Source organism: Orcinus orca, chromosome 5, assembly GCF_937001465.1.
Source record: "Orcinus orca chromosome 5, mOrcOrc1.1, whole genome shotgun sequence".
NCBI lineage: Eukaryota > Metazoa > Chordata > Mammalia > Artiodactyla > Delphinidae > Orcinus > Orcinus orca.
Window position 1 is genome coordinate 100,276,251 of NC_064563.1, and position 13,555 is coordinate 100,289,805.

Below are 13,555 nucleotides of genomic sequence, written 5' to 3' on the forward strand. Positions count from 1 at the left end.
ACGTGTAGAAATACGTGTTAAGGTTCCAAAAATTCAGTTTTATATTTCCATGGGGAAAATTCTCTATTTAGTTTATAATAATTCATTTTTAGAAGCACACGTTGATTATTTGTTGTCAGATGACTTCCTTCCTGATTAAATCTGCTTGTTACTGCTGTTTTATTAAAAGCCATTGGCTGTTTACATAATTTCACAAGGTTACCTAAACTGATAAATTTAGAGTTAATCCAGACCTTCAGTGTCTTGTCTTTTTTAAAAAAATAGCTTTGATATAAACTGCATGAGGCTTCCCACTCATAATTGAATCAGGAAATTTAAACCTATAATCTTCATGGAGGTTCCTAAACAGGGGTTTTACATCTGTTTGGAAAATGAACAAAAAAAGTCTTTGTCTCCCCTGATCTTATAAATGTATAGTTATAGTTTGTAAAGGCTTAGAGCAAAGATGCAAAGATAACTTGTTTAATTATTTTAAATATACCAGTCTTATAGTCTATTATCAGAAGTTTCGAAGTTGAATACTGCTGTTTATTGGATTTCTCCAGAGTTTTATAAATGTTAGAGTATAAGCGCATCTCCAGTAGGGCCTTGTCTTTGGAATCCTGTGCCACCTGCCTACGTTGAAAAAGGGTCCTCCCAGATCAGTTTTATGTTTGCTTTTGTTAGATTGTTCCAAGAGTATCAATGGCTAGGCACTATTTTCATATTAATTTCTCAAACTCTGGTTTCCTAGACCAGCAACTGTAAATTTGAACTTTAGACCAGTGTGAGAACAAGGTCATTGTTCTAAATCTTAAAGGGAGGCTGTTTGCCCACCTCGTGCCCAGTCTGGGACAGACAAATATCTTTGCCTGGGTTGGTGAATGGAGTTTTTTTCTGGCTGCTTCTTTCACTGAAGGTGTAGCTCTTCAGTGGTTCCAACCCAGCTTTGTGTGGAATTCTTAGTTCTGATCTCTGTGGACCTAAATCCTGATCTCTTGTCACCTTTGGGCTTTCAAAAGCCAGCGCCTTTGAAACTGGCAGTCCCATCTATCACAAGGCTACTACAGTTTCAACTCAGTTTCCTCTGATTTGGGGACCCTAGGACATTTCGTTTCTTAAAGTCTTAGTACTACGATTTTCTTTTGTTTTTTTAGTTTTTATTTATTTGGCTGCGCCAGGTCTTGGTTGCGGCCTGCGGGCTCTTAGTTGCAGCATGCATGCAGGATCTAGTTCCCTGACCAGGGATTGAACCCAGGCCCCTGCATTGGGAGCGTGGAGTCTTAACCACTGGACCACCAGGGAGGTCCCACTATGATTTCAAAGGAGTTTGTTTTAGCAGAGATTTATAGGTATTTTAGTCTTTTCCAAATCCTGGAAAACAAATAGTGTTGTTTCTTTAAATATTTTTCTCCTCTGGTTACTTATTTATTTCTAAGAGAAGGTTTTATTTCTACCCTCAATACCTGTCTCATTCTCTCCTTTTTCTCCATTCCTGATAACCTTATGGGAGTTGCTCAACTTCATCTTTAACTGTTTTTTTAATTGAATTATCTATTGAATTCATTTTAAAATTTATATTTCTTATACTAGCATTTCCACTTAGTTCTTCATACGTGCTTATTCCTGCTTCTCTTTTCCATTCTTTCCTTGTTGATTGGATTTACTGTGCTCATTTGAATTCTTACTGTGTTCTGTGTGCTCTACAAAAAACATTACTTTCTGTGAATATACCACAACTTTACCTTCTACCACTGTTAGATGTTTGGGTTATTTTCAGTTTGGGGTTATGAAGAATGCTGCAAGGCCCATTTTTATCCTCTTGGTATATATATGAACATGCATTTCTGTTGCGTACATAACTAAGAGTGGAATTTGAGCCATTTGGATTTGTGGATGTTCAACTTAAGCAGATAATATCGAAATATTTTCCGAAGAAACTGTGCCATTTTACACTCAGCAGTGCTGGTTGCTTCACATGCTTGCCAAGTACTGTTGGTCTTATTACTTAGCACTCTGCAAGGACTTCTAGTACAATATTAAATAGCTGTTGTGTTTGCCATCTTTGTCTTTTTCCAGTCTCAGTGAAAATCTGAGATTCACATGGTGGGCTAGATGGCTTCACAATGGGGGCTTATTGCCAGAAAAAAAACAACCATGTGATTAGAGGGTTGAAACTTTCTGCCTCACCCCCTGACCTCCAAGGGAGGGGAGAGAAGCTGAAGACTGAGTTCACTCACCATGGCCATTAATTCATTAATTTAACCAATTATGCACTGTATATAATGCAACTTCAACAAAAACTTGAAGAGGCTCAGAGAGCTTCCTGGTTGGTGAGCATATTGATGTACTGGGTGGGTGGCACACTCGAACTCCACAGGAACAGAAGCTCCAGCGCGCCTCCCTCCCAGACGTTGCCCTATGGGTCTCTTCCACTTAGCTATCCCTGAGTTGTATCCTTTATAATAAAATTGTAATTGTAACTTTAGTGCTTTAAGTGAGCTCTGTGAGTTGTTCTAGTGAATTATCAAAGGGGGGGGCTCCATAGAAGCCCCTAAATTTATAGTTGGCCAGGCAGAATTGCGGGTGGTTTGGGGATATCCAAGACCTGCTGTTAGCATCTGACGTGGGTGCAGTCTTGTGGAATTGAGGCCTTAACTCATGGGGTATGTGCTAACTCTGGGTAGTAATGTCAGAATTGAATTGTAGGACACCCAGCTGTCAGAGAATTGGTGCTGAAACATTCCATCCACGTAGAGGATTGGTCTGAATCGGAGTGTCAGAGAGCAAGTGGGGTTAGAGGGGGTGATGTCCATGTGGGAGGTTAAGGCAACCTGGGCAATGGGAGATTGGTTATATAGAGAGGATGAAATACGTAAACACTAAGGATATTGAAAACCAGCATTTTTGCTGTCGGAGAAGGGCGTCGCAAAGGTAGAAAAGGAGATGATGAAATGTGAAGTATTGGTTAAACTGGTAGTTGTCAGACACAAATGCTATGTAAATGTGTGTATATGTATATAAGTGTTTGTGTATACACGCATGTATTCTCTAGTTGTTTATTGAGATGGCCTGGGAGCAGTGATACCCACCAGAAATGATTACACCTAGTACTAAGTATTGGTTTCTAAAAGCCATTCCCCAATAGAACAAACTAGGGCTTCTTGGGGAAATGGCTAATTTCAGGGCTGGGTCAGGAAAAGTACAAAATAAGTCTGGAAAATCTTCTGTCAGAAAGCAAGTTAGATGCTCAGAGAATGATGGGGACATGTCAACAGGGCACAGAAGTCCTCGAAGGGACTTCTACTGGCCAAATCATGGCAAATTGAGTGAGCATAATAATAATGAGAGTAACAGATTATACACCATCAAAGAAAATAGGAAATCATAAGTCCACTATCAGGAGTCCTTAAAACCATCCCCAGGTTCAGTGATTCACTAAAAGCACTCACAGGAACCAGCAAATACACACACTCATGGCTATGATTTATTACTGAGAATGGATATAAGACAAAATCAGTGAAGGGAAAAGGCAAAGTCCAGAGGAAACAAGCGTAAGTTTCCAAGAACCCCAGTGGAGCCATGCTTAATTCCTCCAGCAATGAGTTGTGACAACACACGTGTGGAGTGTTATCTATCAGCAGGCTCATTAGAGATTCAGAACCCAAAGTTTTTACTGGTGCTGGTCACATAGGCACCCTCTGCATAGCACATTCCAAAACTCCAGACTCCGGGAAGGAAAGCAGTTGTTCAGCATAAACCACATTGTTTGCATAAGGAGTTTAAGCACAGAGAGCCACACTTTTTAAGAAAGGTTTTGTATCAGTGTAGGGAACTGTTTACCAGTCAAGTTTCCAATTGCCAGCCAAAGGTCAAACTTTGGCCTTAACAGTCCTCCTAGCAGGACTCTAAGGTAGCAGGCTCAGACCTGCTGTATTAGTCTTTTCTTCACAAACAGTAATACAAATAAATGAAAGAATAAATTGAGGGACTTCCCTGGTGGCGCAGTGGATAAGACTCTGCTCCCAATGCAGGGGACCCGGGTTCGATCCCTGGTCACAGAAGTAGGTCCCGCATACCTGCCGCAACCAAGAGTTTGCATGCTACAACTAAGGAGCCCGCCTGCTGCAACTAAGATCCAGCGCAACCAAATAAATAAATATTTTTTTAAAAGGAATAAATTGTAAAGTTGAAGAGCAGGACATTTCCATAGTTTCCCCCACAAAATACTTATTAATATTACAAAGGAGAGGGAACTGTTACAGTGGAGGATTCCTGGACTGAATGTCAATATTATGACATAGTGTGAGTGTGTTTCGTGTTTGGTAATTGCAATCATTGTTGCTTTTGTTGTGGTCATCCATTTACAATGCTTGGTGTCAGTTTATCTCTTGTAAAAATAAAATACAGTGTGTGTGTGTGAGTTGTGAAAAAAAAAAAGAAATGTACACTTAAAATGGGTGAGTTTTATGTAAATTATACCTCAATAATTCTTTAAAAAAAGCTATTTGGAGGTCTAAATAAAATACATTAGCTTATAAAAAAGTATTACAAAGGAGGAAAGAGAAACTTCATGGAGAAGTCTGACAGACACCTTAATCAAGTAATCAAAGTGATCATGGTCAGTAATAGGATAAATCAAAATTGTGTACCAGTTATATAGAATGCAATTAGAAGAATATAACATCATGTGATATTTCTGTCAAAAATGCATAACTTTAATCATGAGGAAGCATTAGACAATCCCAAATTGAGGGATATTCTACCAAGTAACTGGCCTGTGATATTCAAAAGTGTCAAGGTCACACACACACCCACACACACAAAGACTGAAGAACTGTACCAGACTAGAGGTGACTAACCAGACATGACAACAATGCAGTACATGATTCTGAACCAGATTATTTTGCTGTAAGGCAATTGGTGAAACTTGAAAGCGGTAAAAAGATTAGATGGTGGTATCCTATCAATGTTAATTTCCTGGCTGTATGCAGTTATGTAAAAGAATGTGCCTATTTATAAGAATACTTAATTCAGATGTGATGTGGCGTCAGGTTGATAAGTTACTCTCAAATGTCTCAAAAATTATTCTACTTGTAATTTTTCTGTAAGCTTGAGATTGTTTCAAGATAAAATTATGTTTTAAATGAGTTGGAGGATTGACTTCTGGTACAACAGATGAGGTACTCTGCTGATATGTTTCCCAACGAAACTGTAAAATTGTGAAAACAAAAACAACCATTTAAGGGGTCTGTAAATAGTCCTAAGGGCAAACAGCAAATGAGGAACATCTGTTCAAGAAGAATCTATGAGAATTCATTAAGAAAGGCAAGAGTCTGTGGTATTTGCAGATGATATCACTTATATGTGGAATTAAAATATGACACAAATGAACTTATCTATGAAACAGAAAAAGACTCACAGACATAGAGAACAGACTTGTGGTTGTCAAGAGGGAGGAGAGGTGGAGGAGGGAGAGTGGTAGTTAGGGATAGTATATATAGGATGGATAAACAACAAGGTCCTACTGTATAGCACAGGGAACTATATTCAATATCTTGTAATAAACCAGAATGGAAAAGAACATGAAAAAGAATGTATATATGTATGTAAAACTGAATCACTTTGCTGTGCAATAGAGATGAATACAGCATTGTAAATCAACTATACTTCAATAAAATAAATTTTTTAAAAAGTGTCTGTGGTGGGTTTTTTAATATTTATTTATATTTGGTTGCACCGGGTCCTGGTTGCAGCAGATGGGCTCCTTAGTTGTGGCATGCATGTGAGAGCTAGTTCCCTGACCAGGGATCGAACCCGATCCCCCTGCATTGGGAGCATGGACTCTTAACCACTGCACCACCAGGGAAGCCCTGCGCCTGTGGTATTTGAACAAAGACCACTCCTTCCCTTCCCTGTCTCAGCTCAGTAAGGTGGCAACGCCACGCCAGACTGCTGCATCCTAGAATATCAGGCTCCCTCTCCCATCAGCTCCCGGTTGCAGGGTGGTCCTCCCAGGAAGTCCAGGCCGTCAGTTTTTCTCATCCTTTTCCCAGCTACCTGTTGCTGAGATAAGGCGTGAGCAAGTGTGGTTGAGAGGTTCCTTCTCAACCAGGAAGGAACCTCTGGGGGTTCCTTCTTCAACCCAGACCCCACCTGTGGAACAGAGGTTCTACGTTGGGCCAAGTGAGCTGAGAAGACAGAGGCCCTGCCCGCCCTTGTCTCTGTTCATGAACTGGCGGTTCCGTGACAGGAGAGGAAGGCCGAGAAGACCTCAGGCTGCAGCCACCTCTTGGCCAAGAACTCAGCTTGCAGAGAAGGGGTGTCACTCAGAAACTTGCCATGGTCTTCACCTCCAGTTCCAGAATCCTGGCAGAGACTTTGCCTGGAAGTAGAAGCAGACTGTCGAAAGCTCCTAATCTCTTCTCAAAGGGCTGACTGCATTTGCAACTGAGTCTGAGGATATTGAGGCCTATTGAAGCAATTGAGAGGAGACTCAAGATATAGGATAAACTGTAGGCCTGCTGGTTTGTAGGAGAGAACTAGGGAAAAAGACAGCTGAGGGGAACCCTCTTGGAATCAGAATGAATATCAAACACTGACCTCAGAAATTATTATTGCAGGGACTTCCCTGGTGGTCCAATGGGTAAGAATCTGTCTTGCAACACAGGGGACGCATGTTTGATCCCTGGTCGGGGAACTAAGATCCCACAGGATGCAGGGCAGCTAAGCCCATGCACTGCAACTACTGAGCCCATGGGCCACATCTAGAGAGCCCACGCACCACACTAGAGAGAATCCTACACACTGCAATGAAGAGCCCTCGTGCCGCAAATAAGACTCGACCCAGCCAATAAATAAATAAAATATTTATAAAAGGAAATTATTATTGCAAAGGAACCAGAGTTTGACTGGATTAGCTTGTTTGAACACCAAATTATTTCTCTAATAATCCAATCCCAGGGTATTATTCAAAACAAATGAGCAATTAGCCAGCAATTAATGGAGTTTAACAGCTCATGTGATCATGGAAACAGAGGAAGAGAACAGTACTAAAGTAACTGTCATCCCAAGGTGACTTGGCGTACTGAGAAAAATCAGAGGCTTAGACTAGTGGAGGGAAAATAGACCACTAAAATAATCCAGCTATTCACTAAACAAACAAACAAGCAAAAAACAATAACCAAGCCTTGGGAAGGGAGAGGGGCATGGGATCAGTACCCCGACTTTCTACAATATGTTATCTAAAACGTCTAGTTTCCAACAAAAAATTACAAAGTATGCAAAGAAGCAGGAAAATATTCCCCATACACTGGGGGAAAAGTAGGCAACAGAAACTGCCTGTGAGAGTAACCACCTGACAGATTTAAAGAAACAGAACTAAAGAAAGCCACTGTCTTAGTCTGTTTGGGCTGTCATAACAAAATACCACAGGCTGGTGGCTTAAACAACAGAAATTTATTTCTCACAGTTCTGGAGACTGGTAAGTCCAAAATCAAGGTGCTGGCAAGGTAGGTTTCATTCTGAGTCCTCTTCTCTTGGCTTGTAGGTGGCTGCCATTTTGCTGTGTGCTCGCAGGACCTCTTCTAGAGAGAACATTCTGGTATCTCATCTTATTAGGACAGTTATTCTATCTGATCAGGACCTCACCCTTATGATCTCCTTTAACTGTAGTTACTTCCTTTGAGGCCCCATCTCCAACTACAGGCACACTGGGAGTTAGGGATTCAACATATGAATTTGGGTTGGGGTGGGGGTAGCACAGACACAGACATTCAGTCCATAGCAACAGTGACTAAACAAGCAAAGGAAGGTGTACATATATCACCTCAAATAGAGAATAAAGAAAAAGGAAAAAAAGAACCAAATAAAATGAGTTGAAAAGTAAAATAACTAAAAGAAAGGAACTTCAAGATAGATGGACAGAGATCATGCAAACCAAAGAACAGAGAGGAAAAATGATGAAGAAAATGAAGAGCCTCAGAGAAATGTGGGACATAATAAAATGTACTAATATATACATAATAGGAGTACTAGAAGGAGAGAAGAGAGAAGCAGAAAAAAATTTTTTTGAAGAAATAATAATTGAAAACTTCCAACATTTATTGAAAAATAATAACCTACACATCCAGGAAGCTTAATGAACTCAAATCAGAATAAACAGAAAGAGGGGACTTCCCTTGCAGTCCAGTGGTTAGGACTCCACACTTCTACTGCAGGGGGCTCGGGTTCAATCACTGTTTGGGGAACTAATCCACCAGGCTGCGCAGCGCAGCCCCAAAAAAAGAATAAACATAAAAAGATCCACAAACAGACTCATCATACTAAAAATGCTGAAAGTCAAAGACAAGGAGAAAACTGTAAAAGCAGCAAGAGAAAAACAACTTGTCACTTACAAAGGCACCCCAATAACAGATGACATCTCAGCAGAACAACAGAAGACAGAAGCAGTGAGATAACTTATTCAAAGTACTCAAAGGAATAAACTGTATACCAAGAACCTTACATCCAGAGAAGCTATGTTTCCAAAGTGAGATTACTTTACCAGATAAACAAAAACTGAGAGAATTTGTTGTAACAGACCTGACTTTATAAGAAATACTTACAGGAAATTCTTTAGGCCAAAAGCAACTGAACTCAGATGGTAATTCAGATTCACATAAAAGAACAAAGAGCACCAGTAAAGGTAGTTATGAAATTTTAAAAAATAAATTTATTTATTTTTTGCTGCGTTGGGTCTTTGTTGTGGTGCGTGGGCTTCTCATTGTGGTGGCTTCTCTTCTTGCAGAACACGGGCTCTAGGCACGCGGGCTCAGTAGTTGTGGCTCGCGGGCTCTAGGTGCGTGGGCTTCAGTAGTTGTGACATGTGGGTTTGTAGTTGTGGCTCGTGGGCTCTAGAGAGCAGGCTCAGTGGTTGCGGTGCACAGGCTTAGCTGCTCTGCAGCATGTGGGATCTTCCCGGACCAGAGGTCGAACCCGTGTCCCCTGCACTGGCAGGCAGATTCTTAACCACTGCGCCACCAGGGAAGTCTGGTAGTTCTGAAATTATAGCAGGTTGTATGCACAATTATTCTCCTTTATTCCCTTAATTGATTTAACAAGCAGTTGTATAAAGTAATGTGTAGAATGTATTACTGAGCCAATAACATACAGAAATGTAATATATGTGTAAAATATATGCCAATAACAACACAAAGGAGGTAAGAGCAAAAAGGTATTGGATAAGGGAGTGGCTGTGGATGGTAAAGTAATAATTATATTAATGTATTGTCGGGGTTGTAACATTAATAGATGTAACAAGTGTAACAGGACCACAGGAAGGGGGACAAGGGAACAGAGTAGAGCTATATAGGATTAACGTTTCTATATATAACAAACTAAGCCAGTATAAATCTGAAGCTCATTCTGATAAGTTAAAGTGTATATGGTAAACCCTAGAGCAATCACTAAAAACAAAAAAGAAAAAATCATTAAAGAAATTAAAATGCTACATTGGAAAATATTCACTCAATACAAAAGAAAGCAGTAAGGAAGGAATAGAGGAACAAACAAACAAACAAAAAACCCGACATATAGAAAACAAAAGTAAGGGTCTTCCCTGGTGGCGTAGTGGTTAAGAATCCACCTGCCAATGCAGGTGACACGGGTTCAATCCCTGGTCCAGGAAGATCCTACATGCCGCGGAGCAACTAAGCCCGTGCGCCACAACTACTGAGCCTGCACTCTAGAGCCTGTGAGCCACAGCTACTGAGCCCGTGAGCCACAACTACTGAAGCCCGCGCGCCTAGAGCCCGTGCTCCACAACGAGAGAAGACACTGCAATGAGAAGCCTGTGCACCGCAACGAAGAGCAGCCGCCACTCACCGCAACTAGAGAAAGCCCACATACAGCAGCGAAGACCCAACGCAGCCAAAAATAAGTAAATAAATAAATAAATACATGTATATATAAAAAAAGGAAAAAAAGTAAAATGGCATACAAAAATACAACTACATCAATAAAACATTAAATGCAAATAGACTGAACAATCCAATCAAAAGGCAGAGGTTGTCAGGCAGGATTAAAAAAAAAATAAAACCATGATCCAACTGTATGCTGTCTACAGGAGACACACTTTAGATTCAGAGATACAACTAGATTAAAAGTAAATGGATGGGGACTTCCCTGGTGGCAGAGTGGTTAAGAATCCTCCTGCCAATGCAGGGGACACGGGTTCGAGTCGTGGTCCGGGAAGATCCCACATGCCGTGGAGCAGCTAAGCCCATGTACCACATCACTGAGCCTGCGCTCTAGAGCCCACAAGCCACAACTACTGAGCCTACATGCCACAACTACTAAAGCCCACGCGCCTGGAGCCTGTGCTCCGCAACAAGAGAAGCCACAGCAATGAGAAGCTCGTGCACCATAATAAAGAGTAGCCCCCACTCGCTGCAACTAGAGAAAGCCTGTGTGCAGCAATCAAGACCTAAAGCAGCCAAAAATAAATAAATTAATTAATATCTCTGTATGAACGTGTGTTTGCTATTTCTTCTGCTTTTAATTCTGGCAATTTTTGCTTTATACAGCTTGAAGCTATTATTAGTTGCATATTGTATAGAATTGTTTTCCTGGTGAGTTGAACCTTTTATCATTACGAAAGGATAAAGTAAAGTGCCTCTGGTAATGCTCCTGGATTTAAGTCTTTTTTGACTGAAATTACAAGAGCTACATCAGTTTTTTTGGTATTCATGTGGTACATTTTACCATCCTATTGCTGTCAACCTGTTCATATCCTCATACTTAAGGTATGTCTGTTGTAAACAGTATCCGGTTGTCTTTTTTCTTTTTTTGGCCACTCCATGCAGCATGCAGGATCTTAGCTCCCTGACCAGGGATAGGACCCTTGCCACCTGCAGTGGAAGCATGGAGTCCTAACCACTGGACCACCAGGGAATTCCCTATGGTTGTCTTCATAAAAAAAAGGTCCAGGCCACCAATCTTTGTCTTTTCATGGGAATATTTAGTCCAGTTATAAAACATGACATAATTACTGACATATTTGCATATAAATCTGCCATTTTAATTTGCTTTGTTTTCGGTCCTGCCTGTTCTACATTTCTTTTCCTTTTCTGCCTTTTTATGTTTTATTTTTACTTATTTTTACAAAAGTACTTATTTATTTATTTTGGCTGCGCCAGGTCTTAGTTGTGGCATGCAGGATTTTAGTTGTGGCATGCAGGCTTCTTAGTTGCAGCATGCATGTGGGATCTAGTTCCCAGACCAGGGATCGAACCCGGGCCCACTTGCATTGGGAGCGTGGAGTCTTACCCACTGGACCACCAAGGAAGTACCTACTTTTCTGCCTTTTTAAAACACTCCATTCCCCTCCTCCCGTTAGCTTGTGAGTTATGTATTCTTTGAACTGTTATTTTAGTAGTTAGCCTAGACATCACATTGAAGTTCTTGGCACAATGTCTTCTACTTCACAGGCATCCACTTCATGCATGAACTGTAGGCTGTGTAAGTTCAGATACATATCATCCTTTTCAACAGATGTGAAAACAGAAAAAAGAGGCAGATTTATCAACTCCCACACCAATGGTACCCAATATAATTAGGCCTCATGTTGACCCCATTTCCCCTTGAAAACCCTCTGTGGATTTTCTGTCGTAATCTGCTTTCCTAAATTCTGGCTGGAGGTTTTTCTTAAACTTTAAAAGTTATCCTGTATATATTTGTCAATTTTTTTCCTCTTTAACATCTACCATTCTCCTAGGTACCTAGGTCCAGACCTCTAGTCGTCTGGATGCTTCCATTTCTTCTATCATTGATTCAACCACTGAATTCCTTAGCAATGTCTCTGATCTGTTACTTCTATTACATTACCGCTAATTAATGTTAACATATTACTCTAAGATTTTATAAACTCATGCATGTAGTGTATTACCATTATCTTGGTTTCCTAGCTCCCATGCTGGCCCTGTTTTCCTTTCTGCCTTACACACATTACTTCCAGATTAATATCTGAAATTGCTCTTAATCTTGAAGCTTCCGAGTTTTCAAATGACTCTATGTCCATAGCAAGGAAATCACAATAGGAATGAAAGTAACTAACTCTGTATGTGAAAAGAGATCACTGTTATCAAAATCTTTCTCCATTTCAGCATGGTGGCACTACCAGCAGCCCTTATTTTAAGGGTTGGCACAGCAGACTTCCCTGGTGGTCCAGTGGTAAAGAATCTGCCTTCCAACGCAAGGGACGTGGGTTCAATCCTTGGTCAGGGAACTAAGATCCCACATGCCGAGGGGCAACTAAGCCCGTGTGCGCCACAACAACTGAGCTCCCGCACCTCAATGAGAGAGCCTGTGTGCAGCAAACTACAGAGCCCACGCGCCACAACTAGAGAGAAGGCTGAGTGCTGACAACGAAAAAAAAGATCCTGCATGCCTCAATGGAGATCCTGCGTGCCGCAACTAAGACCTGATGCAGCCCCAAAAATAAAGAATAATAAAATAAAATTAAAAAATATTAAAAAAATAAAAAGTTGGCACAGAACAGCAGCTGCTTCTTAAGTTCCTCTACTGGAGAAAGCAAGGACTGTAGTAAAATTCATGCTTAAGATTCCCAGTTTTCTTCCTTGGAGCATCTCATAGTCAGTGCCCACTGTAGAATTCAAATGAGGTAGAATGAGAAGAAACACCTGTTTATAATTACCTGGGAAAGGGACATTTTCATTTCAAAGTGGCCCTTTGAGAATATAACTCCACTTAAATCCTGTTTTGGGAAACTTGCTGGTATGGTTATGTATGTAACTGTCTATACACAGATTAAATTAATATTCACACACCGCATTACGACAGTGTTGTTAGAATATTTGGGGAGTTTTTTATCCAACTCAGTATTATTTATATTTATGGTTAAGAGACATACCTTGTGAATCTGAGTCAAACCACTGCTCACATCTTTTTTTTTTTAAAGAAAACTTTATTTTTTTAAAGAGCAGTTTTAGGTTCATAGCAAAACTAAGTGGAAAAGTAAAGTGTTCCTATATACCCCCCTTTCCATTCTCAATTGCATCTTCAGTTAGATTTGCTTTAATGATTTGCAAGTATTTTATCATCTAATTAGTACTTACTTCCTTTCCATATTACTTTCTTTGCAGTACTTGATGTAAGTGTCCTGCCACTTGTTTTGATCTCTTTTCCTTAAAGTCAGGATATAATATATATTCCATAAATACTTAGAAACTTTGTTTTATTTTCAGTCATGGTTACATGGGTAAATTCATAGTTTCTATTGATCTAACCAAGTTTTACATCAACTGTGGTTTAATCATGGAATTCTAAAAGCAGAAATAAAATAAGTAACTCCAGGTGTGTGACTAGCATGAGATCAGGACAATGCTGGATTCTGAGTGAAATTCATTTGTGGTGTATTTGAATGACATACCAATCAGTGATATAGATGCACCAGCATTCAGAGGTAACTCTTCTTGCAGTAAAGTTATAGTGCTCATCCTTGATATTTTACATAGTACACAACAGTTTTTTTTCCCCTAAATACTAAGCAATGTAAATTCAATGGATACCACAGATA